Consider the following 13981-nt stretch of genomic DNA (forward strand, 5'->3'; position numbering starts at 1 on the left):
TTTCACTTTGATATGGTCGCGACTTTATGTTTACCCCATCGTTTCATCGACTTTCTAGGGGATTTGGTAATTGAGACAAATTGAATTTAGCGCGGAAGCAGGTAAATTTGTTTATTACCCATCTAATTGATTTAAATGTTAAGTATCTCGGCATGCTTATCAATAATTCTATTAGCTCCCTTATACCCAAATACTTTGCCAAATATTTAACTAGATTAATCATTCGGAATAGGCAAACATAAACAAAATTGTCTGTTTATTTGTTTAGCATTTGCATAAAACCTAAATGGATGATTTTCGCTTATTTACCTTGCCTAATTCTTACTGACAAATCATGATACATCCAAAACTGATAAAAGTTCCCAGATTTTTTTCCTCAACAGACAGAGAATAGTATTCCTTTTGATATCTGCGCCATAAACTGTGTTTGTGTCCATAAACTCTTCAAAGATTTCCATTGCAATTCACTTGGGTAAACTTTTTTTGATTAGCGCTATAAAAGTACATATATGATACGAGTTATTAGGGAAAAAACAATGATATACGCAAAGCGAACACAAAATTGTGCTTCCAATTGATTATTTCGTTAAAATTATTATTGTCACTTCCAGCCAGAGATTATTATTGTATAAATCTGACTTTTGCCCGCATAATGCGAGGTCTGCATACCATTAAAATTGGTTTCACTCTTGGCATTTAATATTTATTGTAAATTTGTTTATCTAATTTCCGGCAATATATTTACCTATTTTCTGTCTATCTGCATATTGTTTTCGCACTCCCATACCCCGATTCGGCCACACTAAATGGCCGAAATCAATTGAATTCAAACAATCCGCAAAATTTGCAGAAATGTATAAACTTTTCGCATGGAACTTCTCTAATTATTTGAGTGGCAAACGGCAACCGTAAAATGCGTCAGAGCAAAGAAGGTGGCTGGGTCAGGGATATGTTTGGGGGTCTCCATAAATTAACTTTTGCCGAAATTACAAACATTTTCCCCATTAAAACCCAAATCACGGAGCCACACACCCTCGACGGAGACACAGAACACACATATTCCGGGATCGCTGGACGGGAATGGAGCAATTTCAATTAAAGCTAATTACAACCAATATCGACTGCCAACAATGTCAGGCATCAAATGCGACGAAGCCACCCAAGAGGAGCCAGTTCGGTTGGTTGGATGCCTGGTTGGTTGGATGGAAGCCGGGCTAGTGTCATGTTGTCTGCTTTGTACACTGGGAGAAACTGCGGTGATCACGAGCGCACAAGGTGTCACTCAATGTCGCAGCGAGTCCTGCCTGCGGGGGGGCAGTAAGTCCTGTGCGGCAAGGGGCTTGCATAAGTAAGTGTTGTTGTCGTTGTCACCGCCAGCCACTGAAATGTGGGCATTTGGGTGAACCTCAGTCTAAACACAATTCTGAGGACCTACCTCGCCACCCCCTTAAAGAAGAGGCCTTCATGTGACAAAAAAATAACGTCACCAATTCTGAAGGAATTTTATTTTGCAAAGCGCTTTAAATATTTTAAAATAAATATGTGGTTACGGACTTCCATGTGTGACTCTTAAGATGGACCATGCTTACAAATCTTATAAAAATACAAATAAAATGTTATAAGTACCTAAAAATAAATGGTTTTTATTAAATTTTTTATTTATTTATATAGTGCTAGCAACTATTTGTAAACTTAATGCTAACAGTGGGCAGGTTTTTTAAAAATAATATAGTATTATATATTATATTTAAAAAAGTGGGTTTAAACTTCTTAGCCCACTCAATAAAATGACCATAATATTTATGTATCCTTATAAAATTTAAATCCTTTCTTAATACGTTTTTATAGGTGTACATTTATGTATATATGTTAAATTTAAATAAATTGGTGTACAAGCAGGTTTGCTTGTGGCCCCCGGAAACACTTTCCTTTCGATATTTTTAAAGCTCATCACTCATACGCCATATGTACATGCATACAACGTTCTTCACCGTTACTACGACAAACATGTTGAAAAATTGTTAAACTAGAATTTAAAGGTCCCACACAAAGCACACCTTTTGGATATTTTAAGTCTGTCTTGTTTTCCATTTTTATCCGCTTAGGGTCCACTCTAAAGGATGTACAGAAGGATGTAGGTAGGCGGCTGCTGCTTGAGGGTCCAAAGGCTAGTGTCTGAATTTGAGTCACAACCCGCTGCAAATGCTGCCGTTGTTGTCGTGGAATAATTAAAGCAAATTTGCACTTCAGACAGTCGCCCGTGGAAAAACAAGACAAACATCTCAGCCCTCAGCACTGGCGACCCACAACAAGAGCGGAGCCAAATCACCAGAGCCAGGTACAATCGAGGATACCGCCTTCTAAGGGACATCAAAAACAAATAGGAGTCTCAAGCATAAGTGATCCGACTTAGGAGTACCCGTCCTTCTACGCCGTAAAAAGGAATTGCATACTTTAAGGCGCAATAACATCTGTCAATATTTTTATGTGAAAATGATATCCGTTTCTTATATCTATTTCATAAAACTTATATGTATTAAACGATTTAATAAGTTCTTAATTGTAATAGCGATTACAAATATCATCAACGTTCTATATCATATTATGACTACAAATTAATTTTAATTAGGTGTAAATTTCCTTAAGTTACTAAGTTCGTTCTGACTTTGCATGCTTATCTAGTGAAAAGTTCCACCGACTCCAATATACCTTTTCATTATCCAAATACCGGCTATAACAACAACACCGTCAGCTGCCACTGCCAACATCAACAAAAAGGGGTGCTCGAAAGTGCTTCGAGGACTCGTGCCTCCTACAACGACAATGGCAACAACAGCAATGCAGAACAAAACGCCAGTCAGCCGGGAAAGTACGCAAAAAATGTCTATATGTACGTAGGGCAAGGTACGAGTACGAGTATATATGTTTGTGTTACCGCAATGTGGAACAGAGCCAGCAACACAAAAAACAATACCAGTGAGTGCCACAGAGCGTTGCAACAGGAGCGGATCAAATAAAGTGGAAATATGTGAAAGTGTTATTTATTTTGAACCACTTTTTCCTTGCTCCACGGTAAATTTGAACTTATAAGCTAAAAGTTAGTGCACATTTTTGTGTTTTAGTGGTATTGATAATATTACGTATACGTAAGTGCGTATACTTAATTTGTTTTGGTAACAAGAAAGAATATGCTCAAAAAGCTTTTTGTGATTTTTTAAGTATAGTATTACCAAGAAGACTTTTTTAGAGTTCGATTAAAACAAATATTAAAATAAATAATAAAATAAATTATTTAAATAAAATCAATTTATTCTCAATTTTTTCTTTAATGAAAAGACATATTTTGTGACACACTTATTTAAACTTAAAAAAGCTTTACTTCTGTAAATAGGTTGAAATAAAAAAAAGGTTTCTAAAATGTTAAATATTATTTATTTTAAGTAAATACATATAACGACACATGTTCAAGCCCTTGTTCTCTTTACTTCTTTAAATAGGTTAAAATAAAAAAATTTTATAAAATGTTAAATATTATTTATTTTAAGAAAATACAACGACACGTGTTCGAGCCCTTGTTCTCCTGTGACTATCTGAATAAAATGAAAAACGTATTATATTACTAGGAAAGGAAGGTCTCATTATCCGGTTTCCCCCCTCCGCTCCTGGGACAGCGAGAGCTCGGCGGAAAAGAGGAAACCGAACGGCGGTCGCGATGACGGACTCGTGCGGATGCTGCCGCTGCCGATGCCGATGCCCGATTCCCGATGACGATGAAGAGGAGGATGGGGATGTGGCTGTGGATGACGATGCTGCTGTACCTCGGCTCTTCCTGTGGCTTTTCTCACTCGCTGAGCGCAACAAGGACCAAAAAATGCCAGCACGGCAACAACAATGGCCAACAACAATAATAATAGCGAATGGCAACAATAAACTGGGCTTGCGCCAAAAACGAAATACGAAATACGAAAATGTGTGGGAAAAGCGAACGAGAGTCGTTTTCTCACGACGACAGGAACAACAGCAACAACAACAACAACAACAAAGGAGCAACGGGATTGGAAAACAAAATCAAACACACACACACTCATGAAGAGCGGCTCTCACAGAAAGCTGCTCAAAGTCAAAGTTTCGGGTGTTAGTGCCACTGTGTAATAGTGTGTGTGTGTAGGAGAGATTCACCCGAAAAAAGTTTTTCAACTTGAAATTGAACTGTGTGTGCCATAGTTGAAGGAAGAAGAAGCAGCATCAGACAAATTGGAGAGCGCCAGTTGTTGTTGCTTCTGGTGCTGATGCTGCTCTTCTCTCTCCTCCTCCTTTACACAGGAAAAAAACAATGTTATATGATTAATAATTTTAGATGACTTTACAAACTATTTTTAATATGAAAAGGATCTTTGCGAATATTAAACGTACCAAATGTAGAAAATGTTTATGGCTAAAGGTGATATCTGCAAACAATATTGTAATTTAAACATTTAAACAGAAGAAATGGTGGTTGATTCTTTTAAAATATTACAAGCACTTACAATCCTTAATATTACATTTTAAAATGTTATACTTGAATAGCACAATTTCAAAGTGGAAAAACAGGTGTGGTAGTTGAGCCCCGTTCTCAAATCTGTTAAGTCTATGAAGATGCTGATTTTTTTCATCTGCATCTTTTAATTGAATATCCAACTGGTTTTTTGTTCCGTGTAGTGTGGCTGGCTTTGTTGTTGTGGGAGCGAAAATATTTTAACGCAATTAGAGTCGGAGCATCGTCGATGTCGTTGTGTCAGCATCAGAGCAAGAGCGAACGCGCACGCAGACGGACACGGCCACGGAGCACGGATAAAACGGGCGAAAGACAAGAAAACCCTAGAAAGGCCAGAAAGCACAAGAATAGAACGCGAAGGCCCCAGTGTGTGATGTGATGTGTGAACAAAAAGAGTGCCCCGAAAGCTAGTGTAAAAAAAGTGTGACCAGCGGTGATAAAAACCTGAACAGACTCAATTAACTGTGAAAACCTGCTGCACACACACACACACACACACGTCTTACGCCACGCACACACGCGACACACGCACACCCCCGCAAAGTGAGAGTGTGTAGGGGAACAAGAGAGAGACACAGAGAGGTGAAGGTGAAGCTGAAGGAGAAGCGCGAACAATTTGTTGAATACAACGGGACTTTACTGCCGCAAAAGAAAAAGCGAAAGTGAAAATCAAAGAAAGGCGAACTAAATTTAAATACGTCAAAAACTCAAAATAAAACTAAGTGGAAATTCCCAGCGAGCCGAAGCAAACAAAAAAAAAAGGAAAGGGGAGAAAATTGGCGGCGCAAAAGTTAAAAGGGACAAAGACGATTAAGCAGCTTGCCAAGGACGAGGACCCGAAAGGTGAGCCCAAATAAGTCAGGCAAAAGTAGATGGCAAAAAAAGAAAAGTACAGGCAAAGTTGCTCCTAGCGACACAAGAAAACGAAAAACGGTAAAAACGGCACAAAAAAAAAATTAAAACGCCCCAAACAGATTTTTTTCCTCTTGGAAAGTGACAGTCGTCGACGTCGCCTTGCAACGCCTCAAGAAGCCTCTGCCGACGTCGTAGCCTCCCCCCCTCCCCCCTCTTCCATTCACCCTGAGCTTAAGAGAGAGCTCTCACTCCCACACTTTCACCCTCCCTTTTCGCCCCGTAGTTGTTGGTTTTCTTGTTATTCATAGGCAAACATAGGCAAACAAGCAGAAGCAAAGCAAAGAGCAACCTGCGTGGCTGCGAACAACAACAGCAAACATCCCGGCAGCGTTGCGAGGGCGGTTCTCAAAATGAAATTAGCCCGATACCCCGGTACCGAATTAGGCCCACTTTTCGACGTTTCAATATTGGCCATCTTTTGGGTTAATGCCATCATCATCAAACGGGGTTTCGCAAGGCAAAGCGCCCCGAAAAGTATGCTATGGCTTCTGGGTGTGCGTGTGCGGTCCGCTTTAATCCCATCAAAAAGAATTTTTAAAGAACTTTCCAAAGCGGTGAAAAGTCATCTGCCACTTTTCAATATGAACGAAATGTCAAAAACCCGCAGAAAAACTCTGACCTTACATAACCTTTTTCATTGAATGTTTACCCAACCAGTTTTTTCGGCCCTTAGCCGGGAAAACTTTTGAATATCTTCTGTATTTGTGTTTTCTTTTTGACTGGGGATTATGATTTCCTCAGTCAGCCATGAAACAATAATCCTTTGACCAGGCCCAAAGGTTTTCATTAAACTTTTGAACGTGTTGAAATACTCACTCAGGATTTCAGTTTACATGATGAGCAAGCCCAATTAATATGAAACACATTTTAGGCAACGAAGTTCTGAAGATAAACTGCAATAAAATAATCTAAATCTAATCTAAATTTCTTTAAAAAAAACTAGGGAATTATTATTAAATAATATAATAAATATGGTAAGCAATCAAATTTTAATTTTGTTTTAGATTAATAATTACGACATTAATTTATTAGCGCCCTTAGTTTTTAAACAAAATAAATAAGATATATTTGCAATTTTAAATATGCTTTTAGGTCCTTCAATTTCAAGTTAAATACTTTCCCAAAACTTTTAATGAAATTGGCCAGAAAAAAAACCCAAGAACCACCTAAAATCCAATTATTTTTGTGCACACCTTGTAGCAGATTAAAAAGCTGAAAGCAACTAAACTAGTTTTTTTTCTAGTTCACCAAACTCAACAAGCTTTCTAGATTAAGATCTCCTGTATCTCTGGAAGCTCTGCTCCTGGCCATATCAAGTTTCTTGTTACCCTTTGACCTCCCCTCGTTTTTCAACGGCTGGCATTGGCGGCAGTGATAATTCATGTCCCGCTGACATTTTTGGGTCAAAAAACTAAAATATTATGTGGTTGCTCTTGCCATTTGGTCGGAGTGTGTGCGTAGGTCGGTCTGTTTGTCTGTCTGTCTGGGTTTAGAGCCTGTGAGTCGGTGGCTTGTAGTCATTATTTCATCCAACCTTCGCAGGACCACCACTATATACCCTTGCTATCCATCATACCCATTGAAGGTTCGTTTTTGTTTCTGTTTGCCTATTTGGCTGTGGTGCGTGAGGCAGATTAAAATTGCATCCGGCGCGCCAAACAAAAGACTGTTGACCAATTTCGCTTAAACATAAAACAGGGAAAGGAAAAATTACCAGTGGTCCTGGCAACGGTTCAAGCTGGCTCACACACACAGGACATAAACACACGAAGGCAAACAGAAATGAATTCATAGTAAAAGTCTTAATTGAAATTTTTGCTTGAAATGTGTACAGAGGGGATTTTTTTTACTGTTCTGCGCCACCTAAAATGAAAGCGATGTGTCCATGGCGGGACCTGTATATATATCATCCATATATATATATATATATATATATATATATATATATACATATATCCCCCTCTTTATATATAGTATGTGCGAGCTGGCTGGCGGCAACTTTGTGAGGCACCCAGACTCCGGAGGAAAAAGCAAAAGTCGTGGCCTGTGTGGTGTTAACGGATCTGTTGGCCAAAACGGTGGATGGGGTTTGAGGATGAGTTTCCCGGGGATTGGCCATGGGGATAAGGTGGAAGTGGAACTTTGTTCGGCTCTTGGCTTTACCTTTGTATCATATTCTTTTATTTAACTTTGTGTATGTGTTTTGTGTTTCTATTAGACTGCCTCCACCTTCAGTCGCATTTTGCAGCCAAGCAGGAGGCAATCAGCGCGGCAAAAGAAATGAGTTAAATGTTTGATTACAAAATTGCATTCTACACCTTGGAGAATTTCGCTTAATTTCGAAATCCCAATTTAGTTAGCGTGAGCATCGAATTTCGCCTGGGGATGTCTGGTGTCTAATCAAGCAGAAATTACTTTAAGAGAGCAATTGACTGGAATTTTAATTAGACCAAATGGGGTGCAGTACTTTGTAGCAAGTGCCTTTAATTATAGTCATGTCCTTAAACAATTAACTTAAGCTAAATCGTTTGTAGCTTAAAAAATTAGTTTAGCTAAAATATACTACAATATATTCTTTATTTGCTTAATAAGAACAAAGAAATTAAGGAAAATTGCAGACAAGTATTTTTCATTCATGTATTAAAATGTTTTTTGTTTCATTTCTTTTAATTGAGAGAAACTCGCCATAAAATTTTAATTATAATCGAATACAAAGTAGTTACTTTTTGCCATAATTACGCATTCTGCACGTTAGCCACCATTGAGTAAATTATGCAAAAATATATTTACCCTGTTAAATCAGGCTGGAATAATGATTTTTAATACGTTAAAACGGAAAAATATCAATTAGCCAATTTGTTCTTAACGAAGCTGAATTGTATATTTGCACAAAAGTGGTGTGAATCACAATCAAACGAGTGTCAACAAACAAAAATAAACAATTGTCAGGCGAAGTGTGACATAAATAATATATAATAAAATATAAATATAATAATTTATTAACCTTAAATTACATTTAATACGATATGAATAACATAACGATTTGAATTCAGCACCTATATATTTAAAAGAAAAAAAGATTAATCTAAGCTTTCAACAATATTTGCACTCTTTGATAAGAAAAAAAAACATTGAAATTCGTTTACGCATTCGGCACGTTTGCTAGACCTGAATAAATAATGACTAAATTATGATTACCCCAGTATAAATAAACAAAAAATTAGTTGACCCTTTGCACAGGCGAAATCAAGCAATGTAAATGGTTATTTGAGGGAAAAAATTCAGTGGATCAAATATTGGTAAATAAAATAAACCGAAAAAATTAGTTTACTTTGCAACAAAAAAGGATTGTTTTGATCAAAGATTACTTTTTTTTTAAAATTGGTTTTTGCCTTAAACTTTAGATTCGTACATATTTGTTATATTTTTCAATGTTTTTTTTTAATAACTACGTATACGCATTTAGCCAGTGTGTTTAAGCAAAATTTGATCTCTTGTTTATTTCAGCTTTATTCATGAGTGAAAATTGTCTGTGGCTCGCAATCATTTGCATATTAGGAAGCTGCCATTAATTTGTTTGAAAATAATTTAGAGCTGCATTAAATAAATAAATTAAAGTGATTATAATAGCCACATGGTAAACTGAAACACTCTACAAAATATGAATTCATTAAATATATATTTTCTAGGCAGGACGCTTTTTTTTTAAATTGTATTATATAATAATTTCCAAAAACGAAAAATTAAAACATTTTTGGAACGCCATAACCAAAAACAGAGAAACTTGTGTATCCATAAGCTTTCTTTTCAAAATATATTTTATCGAGAGTGGAAAATTAACAAATGGCCAAGAGATTAGGGGACATGAGTAGTGGCGAGAAATCTACATGGCTATAAACACAAGATTCAACACTTTTGGGACCCATGCTGAACCAACCCCGCCCTCCGCCATGACCCCGCCCACCAAAGTCATTTGCTTTGAATGGGGAATGAATCTGAATCGAAATGTTGTGTTGGCTAAAATTTATGTGTCTATTGCCAAAGGATTCTGTGTTCTATGCAAAGGGGACACAAAGGAGACACGAGCGTATGAAGATGAGCCTGAAGATGAGCAGGGCAGGCTGAAGAAATGGGTGGTGGCAGTGGGTGGTTGCCACTCCCACTCCCACGCCCCTTAGTATCTGACACACACCATTCGCATACATACGCAATTACACGCCCACTTTGCTTTATCTTTGTAACTGTTACAAAACTTGGCTTCATCTTCTGCAGATTCTAGCCTTTTTTCGTTCCAGTCGTTTGCCAGTCTGTTGTGTTTGTGCTTGTACTTGTATTTGTATTTGTTTATCTTGGCCAGAAGCTATATAGTTTATCTATGTGCATGTTTGCCGTTTGCTGGTATCCGTCGGCTGGTGTACACTTTTCCGCACTTATTCCATATTTAAGAGGCAATTTATATTCCCTTTTTTTTGCACTCGCAGGCCGTCTCGCTCGTTGGCCCCTAGTATCTAGTATCTGCCTATCTCCATCCCTCTCCGTCCGGCGGTCCATTCAGACTGCCATTCAACTTCAGCTACAGTTTCCGCTGCTCTACTCTACGCGGCTGTTTCTGTTTCTGATTCTGTTTCTGATTTAGCCGCCGCCAACATAGCACACAACACGAAAAAAAGTTGAAAGACTATAGGGATACCGACTTTGGGATACTTTGTGGTCAGTGCTGGGGGATTTCTAGTCTTATATCGCATATGTAGGCAATAAACCTTTATAAGAAAACACATATTCTTAATTTTCACTTAATATTTCAGGTTTACCTACAAGTCCAAAAAGATTGCTAAACGTAAAATATAAACTGATTTAAAGAATATAACAATTCGTACATCTTTTTAAAATGTTATAAAAAGTTTATGACCATTAAAAATATTTTACTCTGTTTAATTTTTGTGCCTTTTGGATAATTTAGAAGGCAATAAAGCAGTATAACTTTTATAACGATAATAAAAAAAAGCCTACAAGTTTATCACCCTAAAGACAGAACCGTTTATTCTGAAACATGAGAGAATTGCTTGACCTAAAAACTTTTGGGATTTGATATGATTTATAACTATAATAAAAATAACACCTATATTATGACTATGATATTGAATATGCCCAAAAGTCAGAACCGTTTATTCTGAAATATGAGAGAATTTCTGAGCCTAAAGACTTTTGAGATTTGATAATATTTATAACTATACTAAAAATATCACAAATAAAGACAGCTACTATGCATAATACTACCTATATTATGACTATAATAATGAATATACCATCATATCAAATACTAAGGCTTGTTAAGTTCCAATAATTTTAGAAAACATTATCAGAACACTTAAAAAGATTTCCCTAATTGGTCCTGGCACTTAACTGTTAGCTGCAAATGGCTTTTTAGAATCGAATTCAATTCCCCCTAAGCGGTTTTTTCCTTTTTCAAAAACGAACGTAGCGCATGCCATAAACCCTTTTTGCGATTACCCGGTATCCAAGGATGCCACCGCCCACTAAGCAGCAAACAGAAGCTAACCAACCACTGATGAAGCGGGGCCATTCCGTTCCAATTTTCCGAGCTGGTCTAAGCCCCCATCCCCCCTCCCCTGCGGCTGTCAGTAGCCAATTATCATTTTTCGAAATGAATAAAAAGCGCTGCCTCTGCCTGTCGACGTTCTTTCCATCCGGATGAATGGTGTGCGTGTGCCACGCAGAGAGTCTATCCAAATGGCATCGCCATAGCCACAGAGCCACAGTTGCCACGGACTCGGTTGCCCAAGTTGCCACCGTATCTTTGCACCTTGCGGCCATATTGCAGTGGTTCTTGCTCGCAATCCAAATCCAAATCCGAAAGCCCCTCCCCACCCCCCTCCTAGCTCTGCGTGGATGGCTTTCCCAGCTTTTTTATTGTGTCATAAATTATTCAAACGTAAACATCATCAGCAGGCGGCAGGCAGCGGATCGGGATAAAGATGCGGCTCTTCTGCCCACGGCCTATGTACCTTCTGTGTTTGCCCGATACACGCTCCTCATTATCAGAGGCAGACGTTTAACGCACACTTTACCCAGCACCCACACTCAAATATGGTATGTGGCATATCCTCGTATATCCTGGCTCTTATTTTCGTATCTCATACGACGACTGTCCCCCGCAGACAAGGCACACTGGTTGGGAATTACCATGAATAAGTTATAAGGTTGCATCCTTATAGACATCGCTAACGAACCATTGCAAATATAAGTAGCTTGACCTTTACAATAAATATAATGACAATAATACCATCATGAAAATGTTAAAAGACTTAATATTATATTGTTTACTACTTATCCACACTTGGTATCCCTCAACTTTCCTATTAAAAATTAAAAGAAAGACATTAAATTTAGTATAACATCAAATGATGAAAGTTGTATAAAATATAAAAAATACATAAACATATTAATAATAAGAAAGTATTTTAAATCATATTCCGAAAATGCATGTAGATTTTATTAACATTCTCCATCTACCATTTTTTTTATACCATTTATTACCAAAAGTACAATTAAACTGTTTTTCTTCTTAATAATATATTAATTTTGTAAACAAAAATAATAAATGTAAATTCAATTCAACAATACATTTTCCATCTACGAAAAGCGACCTTAACAAAAAGTCTGATATAAAAATGCCCAAACAAATTGCGCTTATAATACTTTTAAGTGAATGCATAAAAAACAATGGGAATTTACATGTATAATACCACTTTGTTTAATTTTATAGGCATACATTTTTTCATAACATCAAATCTTTTTCATATCTTATTTGGTATCCTTCAATTTGGACAGCATAAATACGATTTTCATTATTTATTAACAGTTAAGTCATGTAAAAATGTCATGATTGCATTGAACAGACGATTTGCAGAAAATAAATATGAATTTTTACAAATGAAATGCCCATACGCCTGGGTAAAGGAATTTTTAAATCAAATCAAATAAGCAAATCTTCTTATACTAACCCCCAGAATTCCCATAGCACCAAAGGGTCACACAAAAGCTTAAATTCACTGCCATTTTGCGATTTCAAGCTTGGAATATTTCTAGTTATTTTGTTTGTTTGCAATTTTGGATTTTCATCTAAGCCGAGAGATATCTTCCCTTTGAAAATGCATCATACTTTTGTTCATTTTGGAGGTACAAAAGATTAAAAAAATGGGAAGTAAAACCAATAGATGAAATTGTATTTTGCAAATTATTGTTGGGAGGCGGCAAATCAAATTGCTTGAACCAGTGTGCAATGATGCGGAAGCAATCGAGAGCATGACCCAGCGGGTAGTGGGCAGTTTGGGGGCTGTGGGCGCGAAGGATGGATGATATGCGAGGACTTCGCACTCAGCGAGGAGTCACTTCCATAAATAAAGCAGGCGCGCATGGGATGGCATGGGATCCGATGGGATGGTGATGGGGATGGGAATGGGGATGGGAATGGGGAGTGGCAGCTCCAGAGTCGCGCCATCACTTGATAAATAAGTAGTGCACGTAGGCATTCGGCATAATGAAGCGAACGCCCCCGAAGGCCGCCACTTTGGCTTGAAGAGGCACAGCAATTTGTTTGGCCCATGCGGCGTATACGTAATCACGCATTGATATGCCATTTACTCGGCCGCCAGCAGCAGAAAATTTCCGTAGATGGTTGAAAAGAAAAATAAAAATATATAAAAAATATATATAAGAGGCTGCACGCAGCATCACTTCTGACTGATTTATACAGACGATTTTGCAGTTTCAATTTTACCTTCCTTTTTATTTGCCGCCCCCACAGGAAGTGCACCTCCTTTTTTTTGGAATGGCGGAGCGCAAATGAAATTTATTCTCCCCCGCAGCCATATTTACGAGCTTCTGCGAACTCTGACCAAGTCGTTACCGCCTCTGATTACATGTTAATTATCATTGCGTAATGAATTGCCCTTTTGTACTCTCACATGTGCTCGCCCCCGCCGAATTCACAACACCAGCCAGCAAATGTCGGAGGAATATTAAATATTCAGAATGTGGAGTGCGGCAAAAGAGGATTCTCTTCTGCGGTAGCTGGCTCTGTTGCCGAGTGGTTTCCATTTGCGATATAATTTTTGCATCAATTTTAAAAATAATTGCATTTGATTTGTCCCGAGGTGGCACCCCCCCCAAATATAATGTAAAGTGGCTCAACAAAAAATCATTAATAAATGATTTTATTATTCCATTTCATTGTGAGGAAATAGGAAGTAGTTTGGCAATTATGAAATTAATTTAATTGGATTATTGCAAATTTTGTTGATTCTCGACACTAGACAATCAAATTGTACAGAAAAAGGACACTTAGAGAAGGAAAACTATGTATATTCATAAATAAACTACATAAATATCTCACATTTTATTATAAACGTATGTATTTCAACCAATTTTATGGAACGCAGGGTGATTTTCACTCACAATGCATTAAATCCTTAACTTTTTTTAGCTTTAATTTTTGTTGATGATAGGTAA

The 13981-nt window shown here is 37.4% G+C and overlaps 1 protein-coding gene across 1 annotated transcript in view; it reads left to right on the top strand.

Annotated features, from left to right (window-relative positions):
• Positions 1–4790: 4790 nt before the first annotated feature.
• LOC119547317 (neuroligin-4, X-linked) overlaps positions 4791–13981 on the top strand; it is a 32090-nt gene continuing 22899 nt past the window's right edge. Inside the window, exon 1 of the mRNA XM_037854115.1 lies at positions 4791–5377. The gene's annotated coding sequence lies outside the window, so the exon portion shown is untranslated. The remainder of the gene's footprint in view (positions 5378–13981) is intronic.

The sequence above is a fragment of the Drosophila subpulchrella genome, chromosome 2L (assembly GCF_014743375.2).
Source record: "Drosophila subpulchrella strain 33 F10 #4 breed RU33 chromosome 2L, RU_Dsub_v1.1 Primary Assembly, whole genome shotgun sequence".
In the NCBI taxonomy this organism is placed as follows: domain Eukaryota; kingdom Metazoa; phylum Arthropoda; class Insecta; order Diptera; family Drosophilidae; genus Drosophila; species Drosophila subpulchrella.